The sequence below is a fragment of the Hemicordylus capensis genome, chromosome 5 (genome assembly GCF_027244095.1).
Source record: "Hemicordylus capensis ecotype Gifberg chromosome 5, rHemCap1.1.pri, whole genome shotgun sequence".
Classification (NCBI taxonomy): Eukaryota; Metazoa; Chordata; class Lepidosauria; order Squamata; family Cordylidae; genus Hemicordylus; species Hemicordylus capensis.
This window is the reverse complement of record NC_069661.1, coordinates 134,472,798-134,489,735: the sequence shown is the minus strand read 5'-3', so window position 1 is coordinate 134,489,735 and position 16,938 is coordinate 134,472,798. Positions and strand designations below refer to the sequence as shown.

At 42.2% G+C, this 16,938-nt stretch overlaps 1 protein-coding gene across 2 annotated transcripts in view; it reads right to left on the bottom strand.

The window, feature by feature from the left end:
• The window catches only part of SHISAL1 (shisa like 1), a 115,285-nt gene that overhangs the window by 53,164 nt on the left and 45,183 nt on the right, over positions 1 to 16,938 (bottom strand). The gene's annotated exons all lie outside the window — the stretch shown is intronic.

The window sequence follows — 16,938 nt, the reverse complement described above, 5'->3', positions numbered from 1 at the left end:
AGCCCCTTTGAAATGAAGGAGAGCAGGTCTATACCTACTCCTCCTTCCACTGCTGCCACCGCCGTGCTCCCGGTGCTCCCCCCTCCAGGATTAACTGCATGCTTGTGGCAGCGGCGGTGTGTGTGTGTGTGTGTGTGTGTGTGTGTGTGTGTGTGTGTGTGTGTCTCCCAGCTGTCCCTGAGCCTGATGTGAGCATGTATGTCCAACAAAGTCTACTGATCCATGCATGGGGCTGCAGATAGGTCCTTTTTGTTTAGGGTTATGGAAGAGCTGAATATTAGTTATAAATTATTGAACTTTATAAAATCTATATATTCACATCCACAACCACAACTTTTGATGAACTGAGTTATATCAGAAGATTTCTGTTTAAATAGGGGGAATAGGCAGAGCTGTCCCGTGTTCTACTCTGCTTTTTACAATTTACATCAAACCTTGAACAATTTTGATAATAAATAACTACATAAACAGAGTTAAAATAAGAACAGAGGAATTTAAAATAGGATTATATGCAGATTATGTGATGCTCATGTTAACTAGTCTGAGGGAATCTATATGAAAGTTATGAACAATAGATTGATATAGGTTGTTTTCTCACAAATCACAGCAATTACGGTTAAAGAGTTATCCAGGAGTTATCCTGGATTTTCTCACAATTTTTCTCACAAAGTTTTCTCACAAATCACAGCAATTACGGTTAAAGAGTTATCCAAGAGTTATCCAGCTCCATAGAACTGGTTGTGAGAATGCAGATTTCCTGGGCAATTATAGTCAAACTGCTGTGGTTAAGCAGGATCAGTCAGGCACTAATTTTATACATATGCAATGATATTTGGAATGATATTTGGAAGATGATCCAGGGAACTGTTCTAAGGATGATAAGATTAATCTGCAATTAAATCCTATTTTTTGTTGTTGTTGGAAACATTAATGGTTATTCCAAAGGAAATTAGAAATTTTATTGTGAACATTAACTGCTAGAAGTAATAGCTGAAAAGTGAAACAATAATAGAACAATTAATTGTCAGGAATTGATCAGTAAGATATGGAAAGTAAGATATGGCTCAGCTATGTATATTGACTGAATTGCTTAAAATTAAAGAGGGGCGGCAAACTATTTGTTCACAAGATCACAGTGAACAGTGAACAAGGATTGCTGAGATCCTGGTTATCTATACTGTGTAAATGTGGTTTAACCACAATGGTTTGACCAGGATTGCTTGTACATTCTGGGTTCTCACAATCAGCTTGGAGGCACTCAGTGATCCTGGTTAGCTTTTATGCACTCTTTAACCAGGATCACTGTGATTGTGTGAATGCAGCCTATATACTGGTTTTAGGTCTGGTCATTCACCACTATTTCAGGCTTTGATTTTACAGCAATTGATAGCAAAATATATTTCAAAGTCAAAAGGGGCCCGTTATGCTGCTTGTCAACCTTAAATTCACATTTGATTCAGTATCTAGGGAGAAGCTGTGGTCTAAATTTCAAGTATCCATCCATCATCACTTATATAAATTGCATTAAAACACCTATTTGAAAGATAGATGCAACACAGCAAGTTATCTCTCTAAAGACATTCCAACATACAGAGGCATGAAGCAAGGCTGTATCCTGGGCTCTTTAATTTTTATATAAACTCCATGGTTGCCTCTCTCTCATTCAGACTTTCATTCTCTAATATTATCTTCTGTACAGAGATGATGTTGTATTATCTTCTATTGAAGATAATCAATAATCAATAATTATCTTCTATTGAAGATTATCTTCTCTGTATAATACAGAGATGATGCTGTATCATCTTCTATTGGCTTGAGAAGAGTGTTTAATTTCCTCATTTCTTACTGTAAAGATTATGCTCTGCAGATTAACTACTCTAAAATGCAGATTATGAAGTTTGCTAAGCGCCCCAAGTTGGTCTAGACAGGCATAAGTTTGAGCAGCTCAGTTGTTACAAATACAGTACTTAGGTATTGTATTTCATTCCACTGTTGGTTGTCAAACCCACCAAGAATATGTCATTCAAAATGCTCAAAAATCATCATTGGCAATACTGGTGTTTTTCTACTCTAGAGGTGAACTTTTTATTTCTGAAGTCATAAGACTATTTGAATCCAAGGTGCTGGCTCATTTGCTCTGTGGAGCACAGGATAAAGGGTATGGAGCCTTCATCCTCCTAACATCCAAGCTTCAGAAGCTGTGCAATCTAAATTTCTTAGAAAGCTATTTCAAGTACTACAAGGCATTCCTAACACAGCTTTGAGAGTGGAGGCAGACTTGATAAAATTTGGCTTTTAATATTTAAATTTTGGCTTAAAATAAACTTTAATCCCATTTGGATTGTTACTGCTTATGTTAGCAGATAAGTTCACCTCCAACAGGGAAATGGAACTTAAAAGAAAATTGCTTTCCTATGGGTTTGTCTCACAGTTACTGTTGGCAATAGATCTTGATCAAGCTCTCTCAAAGAAGTTGTGACGTAGCACAGCTATCCAACAGAAGTTCTATATCAAGGAGATTAACGGTGGGTAATCAACTTTTGAATATGAAACCTAATTACTTAGATAAGCTTACAGTGGCAAAATACCATAGAGCCCTCACACTAGCACACTTTGACATTTTACCTTCTGCTGTGTTTGAAGGCAGGATTTAAAAAGTCTTTACATGGAGCAGTTTTGTCCTTGCAAATCAGGAGCTATCAAAACATTATCCCATGTGTTGTTATACTGTCGTTTCTACAGGGGCACCCATTATGAATTAATAGTCCTCCTTCTAGCAAATTACCCTGGCCACATGGAAATATTCTGTGTTAGCCATTAGAATTCAAAGTAAGTGAGTATTTGTATAGTCAGATTTCATAAGGTTTACAAACACCTAGATTAGTTTATTAGTTTGGGCTGTATGTATATATTTTTCTGGTCAGCCACCATAAACAAACAGAACAAAGCTATATATGTTTAGCACTGAGTATAATATTGGAAAAGAAATTGAATATTGAAATTATGGGTACTCTCTATTATAAACATTTTTTTCTTCCCCTTTTATCTTTTGATATAGATATATTTTCTCTTCCTTCCCTCCTCCCTTTTTCTTCCCCCCACCTATTTTCTGTTGGGGTGTTTATTATGGATATAGACATTGACGTTTATGAATGTTTTAATATTGACATTGTAGATATATGTTAAAATGTTTATTTTTCTAATAATATTTGTAATAAAGTTTTAAAAGATGTATAAAGAGCCTTTTAAAGAAAAATAAAATGATTTTTCGTACACTTTGAAAATTCCTAAAAGGTGTAATTATTATAATTATATTATAATTATCATTATAATTATTTTTCTTTTATGAAGGGAGTACTGACAACACAGCAGTTCCCACATATCACCTTCAGATGTATGAAACAAAATATATTTTGTCCCATAAACAAAGAACAAGCATGAACTCTCTTCAGGGCCAGGGTTTATGGCTTTTGAATCTGTATAGTGTTTTATTGCAGTGTGGGCTGTCTGATCAAATCAGGCTTCTTATGTGTAGTCTTTCTGTCCAGTTAACACAAGACAGACATTTTCATATCTTTTTGTTCCCAGTTAACATTTCTCCAGGAAGCTTAAAATGTTTAAAATCTGCTATAACATTCACCTACTCTTATAATATCTGGTTATAACCCAAGGAAATGTGGATCATTAACTATGTTACAGCATATAGAGTACATGATTAACACAGACATTATGTTTTCTCTTACATAATGTCCCAATGTGAAGGCACTGGTAGACAAAATGGTTTTATTTTTGAAATCTATGTCTTTGTTATTACCATTTTAAACCAGAAGAGGGCATGTCAAAAGCTCAGGATACATGTTTAAAGAGAAGATATGTAACAGCAGCCCTATGAGGCAGAACAGCTTCATTAAAAGGTATTTTAGCTGTGGAGGCCATATATTGATCAAAACTGCTTCATGGATGATTTTTTTTAAATATACCGTGTGTGTGTGTGTATTTGTTAGATTTATACCCCACTCTTTCTGATAGCTCAGAGTGGGTTACAGCATTTTTAAAATTATTAATCCTGAAGGGGCTCACAATCTTGTGTGGGGTGGAAACCAAGGAAAAAATAATTTTTAAGAGGGGAGAAAAACTTCTCAGAATGAAGGGGCCAGATGGCAGTTGTTTCTCTGAAGGCAACTGGCAAGGTCTTGCTGCTTTCCTCACCATCTGCCGCAACTGGATGACAATAACTGTGGAGGAGGACTTGGTTCTTCTCAGAGGAAAGGGGCCAGATGGCAGTTGGTCCTCCTGAGATCAATGGAGGAGCCTTTCTGCTTTGCCTGATGACAACGGCATTCAGATTAGATAATTTAGGTTATCTCACTTGCTACAAAAAAGGCTAGATGTGACAGCTTCTGGTGAACTCACTTTAAGCTAGTTCACTGTACTAAGCATGCATGGGTTCAAATCCCATTCTCATTGATCAATTTTCCCCCACAACTTAATTTTTTTACCATTTAACTTGTATTATAAACATTCCGTTCAAAAGCTTTATTTTAATTATAATTTAGACTGGAAATAGGAGGCAAAACATGCAGAACTATTGACTGAAGATCAGAATTTTGGTTTTCATGGAGGGAAGGACAGGTTGCTTACTTGTAATGGTGTTTCTTTGAGTGGTCTTCTGTGCATTCACATACATGAAATTTGTGCCTGCGCAGATACTAATCCAGAACCTTCTAGAGATTCAAAACAGAGAGATTTTTGGCGAGAACCCAGCCCTCTTTGTAACCACTCTGTGGCTATCCAGCTCTGCTGCCTCACTTGGAGCCACTGCCACAGCACCCGTTAGAAAGAGAGAGCAGTTGGCAGCAGGGCAGGTGTGTGAATGCACAGAAGACCACTCAAAGAAACATAATTATAAGTAAGCAACTTGTCCTTCTTTGTGGTCTCTGTGCATCACACACAGGAGCTAGTGAGACTCTTACCTGGCGGTGTTGCAATATGAAGAACCATGGTCCCAAAGGAAGCGTCCTTTCTTGCTCTCAAGTCCAGAGTGTAATGCTGAATAAAGACAGAAGTCTGGGATCATGTGGCAGCTCTACAAATGGTGTCCAGTGGAATCCCAGAGAGAAAGGCAGCAGATGTTGCTTACTGACTAGGTAGAGTAGGCACACACCAATGCAGATAAAGGCCTCTTGGCCAGCTCATAGCACAACTTGATGGCAGAGAATATCCAAGAGGAAAGTTGTTGAGGATGTCTGTAGGCCTCTGTTTGGTGATGCGTAGCAAATGAAGAGTGCAGAGGATCTGAGGAAGGACTTCTGTGGATGTAGAAGCCCAAAGCCCTGCGGATGTCTAAGGAGTGCCACTTTCATTCCTCAGCAGATTGTGGTTGTGAAAAAAATTGATCTTCTGAGCAATCTCCTGGAAGAGATGAAATTGTGAGAAACCTTAGGGAGAAAGGTGATATCAGGCATTGGCGAAATGTTATCCTTGTGGAAAACCAAGGAGGGAGGATCTGCCCGCAGAGTTCTGAGCTCGCTTACACAATGGGCGAGAATGATGTGATGGTTACCAAAAAGGTGGTCTTTAAGGTAAGGAAACAGAGGTCAGCAGTGGCTATGGGTGCAAAAGGCTTTCTGTTCAACATATTCAAAACTAGAGGTATGCCCCAGGTGGGAGCAAGACAGGGATTACGAGGGAACAAACCAACTAACCCCTTGAAATATGTCTTAACAGGAAGTCTGAAAAATGAACCTTCAACATGTCATGAAAAGGTGGCCATGAAGTGAACCGTTAGTGAGGGGATGGACAAACCCTTTTTCTTTAATTCCAACAGATAAGTAAGGTCTAAGTGAAGCGCCACCACTTGGCATGGTACGATTGGTGTGTAGAAGGTTTTAACCACATTGTGAAGCATGGCGTCAATGATCAGTGTAGGTCTAGATGCCAGCCTATCAGGGAAGGGCTGTGAGGTTCGGATGCAGTTCTGTGGAGGTCACTGAGAGCAGGAGGTCTGATAGGAGAGCCGTGCCCGCTTCTGTCACGATGGCGTGATCAAGATGTAATGGGCACATTCGTTTTGTATGTTTTGGAGAACTTGAGGGATCAGAGGAAATGCAGGAAAGGCATAGATGTACTCTCCTATACACCTTTACAGCAAACCATCACCCTCTGAACCTGCAACTACAGCACCCTGGCTGAAAAAGCAATGGCAGTGGTGACTGTGAGCATCTGCACTGATGTGTCAACATCTGGTTTGCCCCAATATGGGAACATCTGAGACCACATCCAGGTGGAGCTGCCACTTGTGTGATGGATATTTCTGTCTGCTGAGAGAGTCGGATAGCGTGTTGTCCCTTCCTAGTATGTAGGCTGCTCTCAGGAAGACATTGTGGTTCAGGCACCAGTTCCATAGGTGGAGTGTGAGTTGAAGAAGTGAACTGGACCTTGTTCCACCTTGGTGATTAATGTAAGCTGCTGTGGTGGTGTTGACTAAAGATGAGGACATATTTGTCCTTCATGACAGCACAAAAGCTCCGGAGGCCACGAAGAACAGGCAGCAATTCCAGATAGTTGATGTAGTGGCACGTGTTGGCTGTGTCCAGGTGCCAGAGGTCACTTGAGTCCTGCACCCATCTGGTGCGTGAGACATCTGTAATTATGGTGGTGTCTGGTAAGAGCACAATAGAGGGACAGCCGGTGGACACATGAACTTTGTTTGTCTACTATCTGGCTGCTCGAGCAACTGTGGATGGAATCTCGAGTATTTTTGCTTGGCTCTCTATGGAAGGAGAGAAGACACTCAAGAGCCATGCTCTCATTTGTAGTCTTGCATGAGGTAGTATGGAAGTGGTAGATGCCATATGGCCAAGAGCATGTTGCATTTTGCTGTCAGGTGAGCTGAGAAGAAATCGGCAGCAGCAGCTATGATGTCAGAGAAATAGGTAGGAGGAAGGAAGGCAGCAGAAAGGTGGGCATAGAGATGGATGCCTATGAAATATATGCACTTTGTGGGATGAAGGTCTGATTTTTTGTGTGATTGACCTGGAGACCAAGGCCTTGGACCAGTTCTAATGTGGTCCAAATATGATGCAGAAATAAGCTCTCTGAAGGGACAACAAGCCAATTGTTAATATATAGAAATAATTGAATCCCCTTCCACCAAATAAAGGATGTAACCTGCTAACTTTACCCCTGCTAACTGGGCAAAGAGGCGCCTTTTTAATATGTTGATTCTCTTTATTTAGCAGGGGGAGAGTAACTGGCCCTATCCACTCGCAGCATAGTACCTCCAGTAATGGATGGATGCTGGTGTCTAAGATTTCTTTTAGATTGTGAGCCCTTTGGGGGACAGGGATCCATCTTATTTATTTATTATTTCTCTATGTAAACAACTTTGGAAACTTTTGTTGAAAAATTGTATATAAATATTTGTTGTAGTAGTAACTACTGCCATGGTCTTTGTAAATGTGTGTGTTGTGTAGGTTAGGCCAAGGTGGTTAGGCCGAAGTTAGGGTTAGGGTGCATTGGTAGACCTGGTCTTCCACCTGGAGCTGATAGTATTTTTGATGGAGAGGATGAATTGATATGTGGAAATAGGCATCCTGAAGACTGAGGAACACAAGCACTCACCCAGTGGAAGGAGCAACAGGATCTCGTGCAAAGTGATTTAAGCCCTCTGAGATCTAGAATGAATCTCAACTCGCCATCATGTTTGGGTGCAGTGAAGTAACTGGAGTGGTAGCCCAGGCATGGATGATGGGTGACCTTTCTTAGGGTGTGCTTCCAAAGTAGAATCTGCACCTCCTCCCAAAGGGTGGGGGTTAGCAGTGTTGGAAGAGGACTGGAAATGGGGGGGGGGTTTGTCTTAGTAATTAGATAGCCGAGTTGAACAACGGACAGGATCCAGTGGTCTTCTGTTATTGTTCATCACTTGGAAAGGTATAGGGACAAGCTTGTGCAGTAGTCATATCATTTTTGTGTAGGCAGATTGTGGTGGCTTAGGGACACAGTAGCTCTTGCTGAAGACTGGGTTGCTGGCCTACAGAAGGAGCTGTACCTGTTGCCCCAATACATGTCAGATTGAAGAAGATAAAGCCTGTTAGTTGTAGCTGTCCTGCTCCATTCTTTGCCTTTTCTTGGACAGTATGGCTGGAAAGAACTAGCGGTTGTCACTGACCAAACTGTAGACTGTAAACCGTAGGCTGAACACACTCTAAGGCGTTGTCAGTTTTGTCACCAAACAAGTTTTCACCAGTGAAAGGCAGGTCCTCAGTTCTCAGTTTTGCCTCAGGGGTTAAAGAGGTAGACTTGAGCCACGTCTACGCAAGGCAATTGTGCATGAGGCACAATCTGCTGTGTGGTGTGCATTGTAGAGTAGCTGTTTTGGATGTTACAGGCTTTATTCTTGTGATCAGATTGCTTGAGTTGTTCTAGGAATGTCGAGAGCTTTTCAAATAGCATGTTGGCATAATGAGTCATATAGGCCTGGTAGTTAGCAATATGGAGTTGCAAGGCTGCTGTTGAATAGTTTCATTTTTCAATAGTGTCCAACTTGTGACCATCCTGATCCACTGGTATGGACAGAGGCTTCTGACGAGACCTGGGTTGAGACATTCCCACAACTACGGAACTGGGGATAGGATGTTTAAACAAGAAAGGGCAGTCAGACTGCTGAATGTGATACAGGCTGTCCAGACGCCTGGCTGCCGGCAAGGATGTGGCCAGTTTGTTCCATGCCTACTTAACTACTTCCAATATAGTGGGTATGAGTGGACGCAAGAGTTGAGTCTTGATATCAGCTTCTATCAAAGATGGAGTCTGGGGCTGCCAAAGCCTTCTGATGAATCCCCCCCCAAGGGCTTTTGCCATCCATTCCATCTGCTCAAAATAAATATTTATTTATTTATCACATATCTATACTGCCCTCTCCATCCAAAGGCTCTGGGCAGTGTACAAAAACCAAAAACCTTCATTTAAAAATAAATGATATTTATTAACACAATATGAAAACCAATTTAAAAACAATTAACAATATAATTCCTCTGATGCGGAATCTGACTCAAGAGTCTGGTTGTAAGGTATCACACCTACAGTGTTGGATCCAGAGAGGTATCTAGAGGGACTTCAGGTGGCACAGCGTAGGTATCTACATTCAACTCGTACTCTGAAATGGAGACAGCTGTTTCAAGGTTTGGGTTGTGGTGTGCCTGCTTCATTAAATCTCTGCAGACCCCACAAGCTTCCACCCTGTGTTCTTCCCCTAAGCATGACAAGCAGTGCGGATGTCCATTAGATATCGATAGCTTAGCTGTGCAAAAAGGAGATTGTTTAAAGGAGGCTTTTGTAACCATAAACTGAGGGTGGAAGGTGGGAAGGACCAGATAAATCAAATGCAAAATAAGGAAGTCGGAAAACTACAAGATCAAGAAAAGATAGAATAAAAGGAGGATAGAACTTAAAACAGGTACTTTCCTCTCAAGTGAGAAGTCTCTAAACAGCTCTCGCTCTCAGAAAGCTCGGAGAGGTCTGAAGCCTGCAATGGTAGGCAACAAACTGAGAGAGCAGAGCAGGACAGCACAGAGTGGTTACAAAGGGGCCTGGGCTACCACCAAAAATCTCTCTATTTTGAATCTCTAGAAGGTAGTATCTGCAGTGGCGCAAATCCCATGCATGTGATGCAGAACGACCATGAAGAACAATGTAGTTTTCACACCTGTCAGCAAAATACTTTTCCTACGATAAAGAAAAACAGTGGTTTTGTAAGGGCCTACTTATGCATGGCTTCATTCCAAAATTAAGTTTATTTTTTTAAAAAAACTTACCCATCCTCTATGCTCAATAATCCAATTGGTTTTATTGCTATCTGTGTCCTGTTTTCTGTAGTCATATATCAGATCATTCTAAGGCCCCAAATAAAAATATTGTTAAAAGCCACCTTTTGTTTATCAGGGCCAGTCCAGAACCTGGACATTCCTGCATTGCCAAGGGTGGTCAGAACTGAATAGAATCAATAATAATTATTTGCTCAAATGCATCAAGATGAGTAGGTTGGTGGGGGGCTTACCTTTACCAAAGAGCCATCTTCTTTGAAGAAACTGGATATCTTTTAGCAGCTGCAGCCTTTCAAAATGCCACCTTTCCTTTCCTAAAACCACCAGGAAAGGAAGCAACATCATTATATTGCAACATTTTCCTGGTGCATTACTGGGTGGGGTGGGGTGGGCCATGTCCTATAGTTACAGGGTGAGGCCATTTCCCTGTCCCCATCCTTTCCCACCAGGAAAAGGACACAATATCATAATATTGCTTCCTTTCCTATTACACCAGGAAAGGAAATGCAGCATTTTGAAGTTACCCCCACCCTCTGATCCTATTCACCAATACGATGCAGTATGGTACTGAATAGTAGGGATGAAGGCCTCCGAACAATTTTGAAAGCCTCCGAACCGGTCCGGACTTGAGGGCGGTCCGGCGGTCTGGCACTGCTGTGGGGGGCTCTTTAAGGGTGGGGGAGGGTGTACTTCCCCCACCCCGCCGCGTTTCCTCCACCAGCACCTTCGTTTAGTAAAGCTTTTGGGGCGGCAGGATACCTCCCTGCCGCCCCTTTCCCCAGTCATCGGGAAAAGGCTTCACAAAGCCTTTTGCGCATGCGCACGTCGCGTGCACACGTCACATCTCCGTATCACATGCGCATGTGCGTCGCAGAGATGTGACATGCGCAAGCGCAAAAGGCTTTGTGAAGCCTTTTCCCGACGACTGGGGGAAGGGGTGGCAGGGAGATATTCTGCTGCTCCAAAAGCTTTACTAAACGAAGGCGCCGGCGGGGGAAACGCGGTGGGGGGGTAAGTACACCCTCCCACGCCCTTAAAGAGCCCCCCACAGCAGTGTCGGACCTCCGGATCGCAGTTCCATGCATATCCCTACTGAATAGGTTGCTGATAGAGGATTTTTTTCTCTAATATAGTTTCTGGAGAAAAATGCTGTGATAGGGCTTGTATTGCCTCAGATCCAATGCTTGAGATAAATAGATGAAAAAAGTTGAACAAGTACTCAGCAGAAAAAATGCAGTACAACCATTGCTATTCAGAGTAATGTAAAAATCCCGTTCAGCCATTCTAAAACAGGTTCATAAAGATTGAAGCAGGCGCCCAGCTATTGAACTTGTTAGGCCCATCTAACCCCTTCACCAGATGCTGCTTTGTCCTGCCACGACCTTTTGTAGCTATAAGAATCTTTTCAATCCTATGGATCTTTTTGAACTTAAAATCCTGAAATTATTCAGGATAGGAGATACATGAACCACATCACCCATGTAATATTTTAATAGATATAGAGTTTTCTGGTCTTCTGATGACTTCTTCTATAATGAAGATTTCTTTGGAAAAATTCTCTCTCAAAAACTGCTTTACTTTTAGAAATCTTCACATGATCTCCCTTTCCCAACAGAAGGAACCCTTGCTTTTCTGTGAACACTGGGTGATAGCTTGACTAAATTGCTTGCTTACAGAAATTAAGTGGCCCTTAAAGTAACTCCTGAGTAATACTATTAAGTAACTTAGTCTGGATGATAAAATTACTTAATAGTATTACTATTGTCCACTGTCCCCATGGAATATTTCCCATATAGTCAAGTTGTGGTGGTGGTGAACATCCACTAGCCTGGCTTCGATAGTTCTGTGGAAGCTACTTTTAGGAATTTGGACAACACATCAATATACCTGAAGTTACCGTTAGCTGTAAAATGTGGGGAAATGTCCACATTTTTTAATTTCAAAGTTCGGTTAAATAACTCAATGAAACCTTTTGACTTCATTATTGATGACAAAGTGATGAACCCCTTGTTGCTTTAACAGGCTGCCTACAGACTTTTTAAGAACCTCCTACCCTCTGTAAGTCTGAAGCTTTTCAGGTTTATGGCCTTGTCTGAAAATAACTTGAAAAGTCTTTTGGTCACTTTCCTACCTGTCTTGTCTTACGGACCATCACCCCAGGCATACTGAGGTAGAATTCTCACCACTAAGTGTACTTGCAACCTTTGCTGTGTTTTGAAAGTTGTTGCATGTCCACTAAATCTGCTTGCCATTATAAATCCACTCCAGAAACAGTGGTGTATTTCTTTTACAATGACCTCAAGGCAAGCCACAGGGCTCTGTGGGCATCAGAAATTGAAATCTACTTGATGGCACATTTTACCTTACCTAGGAGGTTTGTGCAGCATGTAAGCTCTTGATCTGAGAACCATGCCAGAACTTGTTTGTCATAGTGCTGGTCAACACATCTATGAACACATATACTTGGAAGAAAATATGTATTGGTATAAAAAGCTTTACACCAATTTTAATTATCAAAAGCATGAGATGCAGGACACATTTACATCCCCATCTGTCTCAATAAGGAGATTCTCAAAAGCATGGATGAATGCCTCATTTACCTGTGCAAACAAAGCAATCACTAATTTTGAATAATTCAGAACAAACTAATGTCATCCTCCACACCACACACAAAAGGTTTACCAGAATGAAACTGCCCAGCCAGATGCATCCTGGGTGTGGCTAGTTTGCCCTGCCTGGCTTCAAATGAAGCAAGAGGCATTTGGGGTTCTTAGACTGTTTGAGGTCCCAGAAAGTGTCCGGTCCAGCATGCTTCTTTGTGGGACCTCATTTGGCATTAGAGAGGCATCCATCTGACCTGCCATGAGCATAGTATGCATCTTGGCTGGTCACCCTTTGGGGGGCCAGGTAGGGATTTTTTAGCTCCTGCCAAGACTGACCGGTGATGGGAGTCTTTTCTGCCCACTTCATACTATCCTTTAGTTAGTTAGGTTCCTTCCCAATCACAACAACAGGCGAGAATAAGGTCTAAAATAGGTTATTGGTGAGCACTTCAAGGCACACATGCCTTCTAAGGACATTAGTCAGTCCGCAGAAGCTCAGCAGCTGTGGTTTCCCTCGACTGTAGGAGAACTGCCAATCTTAAAAGCTGTGTATGGGGGTGGGAAGAGTGATACTCCCTCCATCTGCCCTGACCCCTACAGTTGGCTAAAAAGAGCAGCAATCACCTTTGGCCCCCTGGCTTCTCTGAGCTGGAATGTAATTGCCTGAAGCATTTAGGTTAGGAACTTCCACCCAGGGCAACAAGTTGTTAGGACCCTCCACTGTAAAGAGAGTGGTTAGCAGATACTCATGTTGCTTCATTGATCAGATTACATAAAGTTGTGGCCCTTTATCTCCAACCAAGCCTTGTGTCTTCATTAGTGTGGGTACAGTGTCCGCCTCCTCCACGTCAGCAGGGGCATTTAGCTCCAGTTCCATTTTCAATCCAGGTTTGATAAGTACTCCACCATCCACAGTCTTTGTAGACTTGGTGATTCCACCAAAGGGCCATGAGGTGTCTACAGTTTCCTCCTCACATTTTTGCTAAAAGTTCTGTATGAAGAAGATACAATTGCGACTGCATTCTCTTTCAGAATATTCCTCACTTGTTGCAACAGATATCATAGTAGGATAACAGCAGCCCTTTTTCTTCTTGCATGCTGGTTCACTGAGAATGTTGGTGTTGGAGATGAACATTCAGTGCATCGACCTTTTGCACCAACTGTCCTAATGAACTGTCCTAATGTAGGATCATCTCATGGGGCCGATGTGCCTTTCTAGGCTATATGGGGTAACAATAGCCCCATAGGCCTCATTGGAGTGCTGGGCTGCTCCATATTCTCCCCTCAGTGGTAAGCAGTATAAAATGGCTTCCTATACTATCCAGGCAAAGGAGTGCCTGTGTATTATGGGTGGAGAGGTAAAACAGCATTCTATCATTTCACCCAATGACTTGATCATCTATGGTTTCTCAAAGCTTTCCCTTTGCAATATTTATGCTAGAACAGATATTTTTAAGCTCAGACTTGCCTGCTGAGCAAGTATGTCAGTTGTTGTTGTTTTTAATGGATCTGTGGGGAAATGGCTTAGCTGGAAAGCACACAAAATCCCAAAACCAAAATTGGGGCTTTTTCCCCTCCTGTACTTACAATGGGAGGCTTTGCAAACTAACAGCAAAGCCCAGACTCACTCAATTTCTTTGGGAAAGGTCTGTCTTCCATATAAACTTCTTTCATGGGTTTGTTGAAATGAATAGATTTTGAATTTCTACAAATTAAGAAAATCACTCTCAGTAGGTCCTATGGTAATGTCAGATTCGGACATGCTCAGATCAGTTGGAATGTTTGTGAGAGGGGAGAGCAAAGAGAGTGCAAACAATGGCTGCTCAGTATCATCTGCTTTTGTTGTCTTTGGCCCTGGAAACAGCTGAGAAGGGTCTCTGTCAGGGCTGGTGGAATCTTTCTCCCCTCCCAGAGGAGAACTGTCTTGAAAATAAAGGGCAACCATTACACTTGAATGGTTTAATGTATGTCTCCAAGGTAGATAGGAGAACAGGCTCCACATGGGCCTTGGCTCCACGACTGTTGTTGCTTCCATCTGACAGTGACCTCCTCCATTTTGCCTCAGAACTGCTGGGTAGGGATGTGAACGGACCGGTCTGGAGACCATTATAGAGGCCTCTGAACCAGTTTGAAATTGGGCCAGGCCGGCGGCCCGATGGCAGGGTGTGTGTGTCTCCCTTTAAGGGCGGGTGGTGGTGGTTTGCACTTACCGCTCCCGCCACTCCCACCCCGCCGGCACTCTGTTTCAATGAAAAGGTTTTGGGGCGGCATTGTTCCTCCCTGCTGCCTCTACCCCCATTCTTGTCCGGAAATACCAGACGTAACAAGTGCGCATGTGCCCACCACTGCACACACCTGTCGCACATGTCACATGCTGTGTGCGCATGCTGCATGCATGACGTGCGCACACAGAGCATGATGTGTGCGGTGGGCGCACACACGCTCGTTACTTCTGGTATTTCCGGACAAGAATGGGGGCAGGGGCGGCAGGAAGGAACACTGCCACCCCAAAAACATTTCACGGAAACAGAGCGCCGGCAGCAGAGAAGCAGTGGGAGGGGTAAGTCAAAAAACCCCAGCCCTTAAAGGGAGACACCCCCCGCCGCCGGACCATGCCTCTGCAGTTCCATGCACATCCCTATTGCTGGGCCTCTGTGCTTGTGTTCAGCTTTTACCCCTCTCCAACTTTATACCTCATAAGGGGGAAGGGCTGCTGAATTCCTTGTAAGGGCTAGAGGGCCCAACACATTTAACAGTTGCATGATGGGCAGACATTCAACAGGTGCAACTCTGCCTAGCATATGAAGGGGAAATCAACAGCTGTTGATATTCTGCCTGCACTACGGCTGCAAGATGCCCAGAACTTCAATGGATGAAGTTTCCATCTCCAAATGCTAGGGCAAGTTGTTTCACTGCCCGGGTATCTGCCCGTCAACCAACGATTCAACTGTAAAGACTACCATGTTTCCAGTATGTCTGGAGCACTGTGTATAATAGCCCTTTATGCTCTTTTATGTCTGATTAACATCAGGGGAGGTGTCCCTTTGAGCATTTCGGCTGGGCATCCACACCAGCCCATTTAGCAATGATTTTTGTTCCGCTTCACACTGGTCTAGCAATTTTCTCTATTTGCCACGTTTGAAGAATAAAGTTATGGCTTGTTTTAAACCAAGCACCTGCCTCTTTAAGCCAAGTGTGCTGCTTGATTACAGCCAGCAATGCTAAAGCAGTATTTTCGCTTTCCTTGTACTGAACATATTTACATTAAGTGTGGAGCATATGGGATCCTCCATTTAAAAAGCAAGCAAATTTTAATTAAAGCAAACAACCTTTGGTTTATAGGTATAGTTATGTGCAGCAGCTGCACTTCAAAGAGTGAGGAAATTCAGTGGCCCATGATGTTCATATGATGGGAGCATGGGACCCGATGTGCAATCTGAAATATTGTACTGGTGTACAAAATCAATCATGAAACCTAATTTGGCTAGGTCCTCTATTAGGTCTCTTTTACTAATTGTGTTGATTGCAGTTGTTGCCTTCTGAGATAACAGCACTCATCATATGCTCAGAGGCACATGTTACAAAATTCTCCTTGTGCATTACGGCAACACTAATCCCCAGCTTTTGCTATTGTCACCAGCTTATTCCGGTAGTGGATTGGAACATGGAGGATCTAGTCAGATTGTGTTTCCATAGTTACGGTTTTGTAGGCTAGCACAATATCTCAGAATGGACAACAGGTCTCATGCCCCAATGGCATCATGGGCCACTGAATTGCATCACTTTTTGGAGTCCATCTGGAGCTGCCACATCCATAATTGTCTCTGTAAATCAAAGGTTTACAGTGCTTTATAAATTCTCCATGCTCAGTAATGGTGTGAGTTCACAGATGGGTCACATTTCTGCCCCCACACGCCAATGAAAGGAGAGTCTTAGCACGTTTGTTGGGGCATGTTCACAGGACTATGTTAACAGATGAGGATGTAGGTGGGATATCTGATGATGTCAGAACTATAAAAAAAATCCACCCTCTTGATGCAAGGTATGCACCCTTTACTACCCATGGAGTTTAAAATATAAAAAGGAACCTCAGGGAAAGATTAGACTCCAGTGATACCTAAGCAAACATACCTTGCTGTTTAAGCACAAGTCACTGCAAATCATTAACATGCAAAACATGCACAAATTCAAAATGGCAGTTAGACATGCATAACATTTGGACTGTATAAAAAAATGACAAATTCCTATCTCTGAATTTAAAAAAATTACTGTATTTTACGGACTATAAGACGCTACGGACTATAAGACGCACCTTAATTTTAATCCAGTTTTTCAGAGTTTTAACATATTAAACTGTTAAAACATATAAGACGCTCCTGAATTTTGGCGGATATCTTTCGAGGAAAAAAGTGAGTCTTATAGACCATAAAATACGGTATTTAGTTTTTCTTATTTGTGGAGACACACTTAAACACATACCTGCTTCTATGACTCAATACAATTTTGCTTAT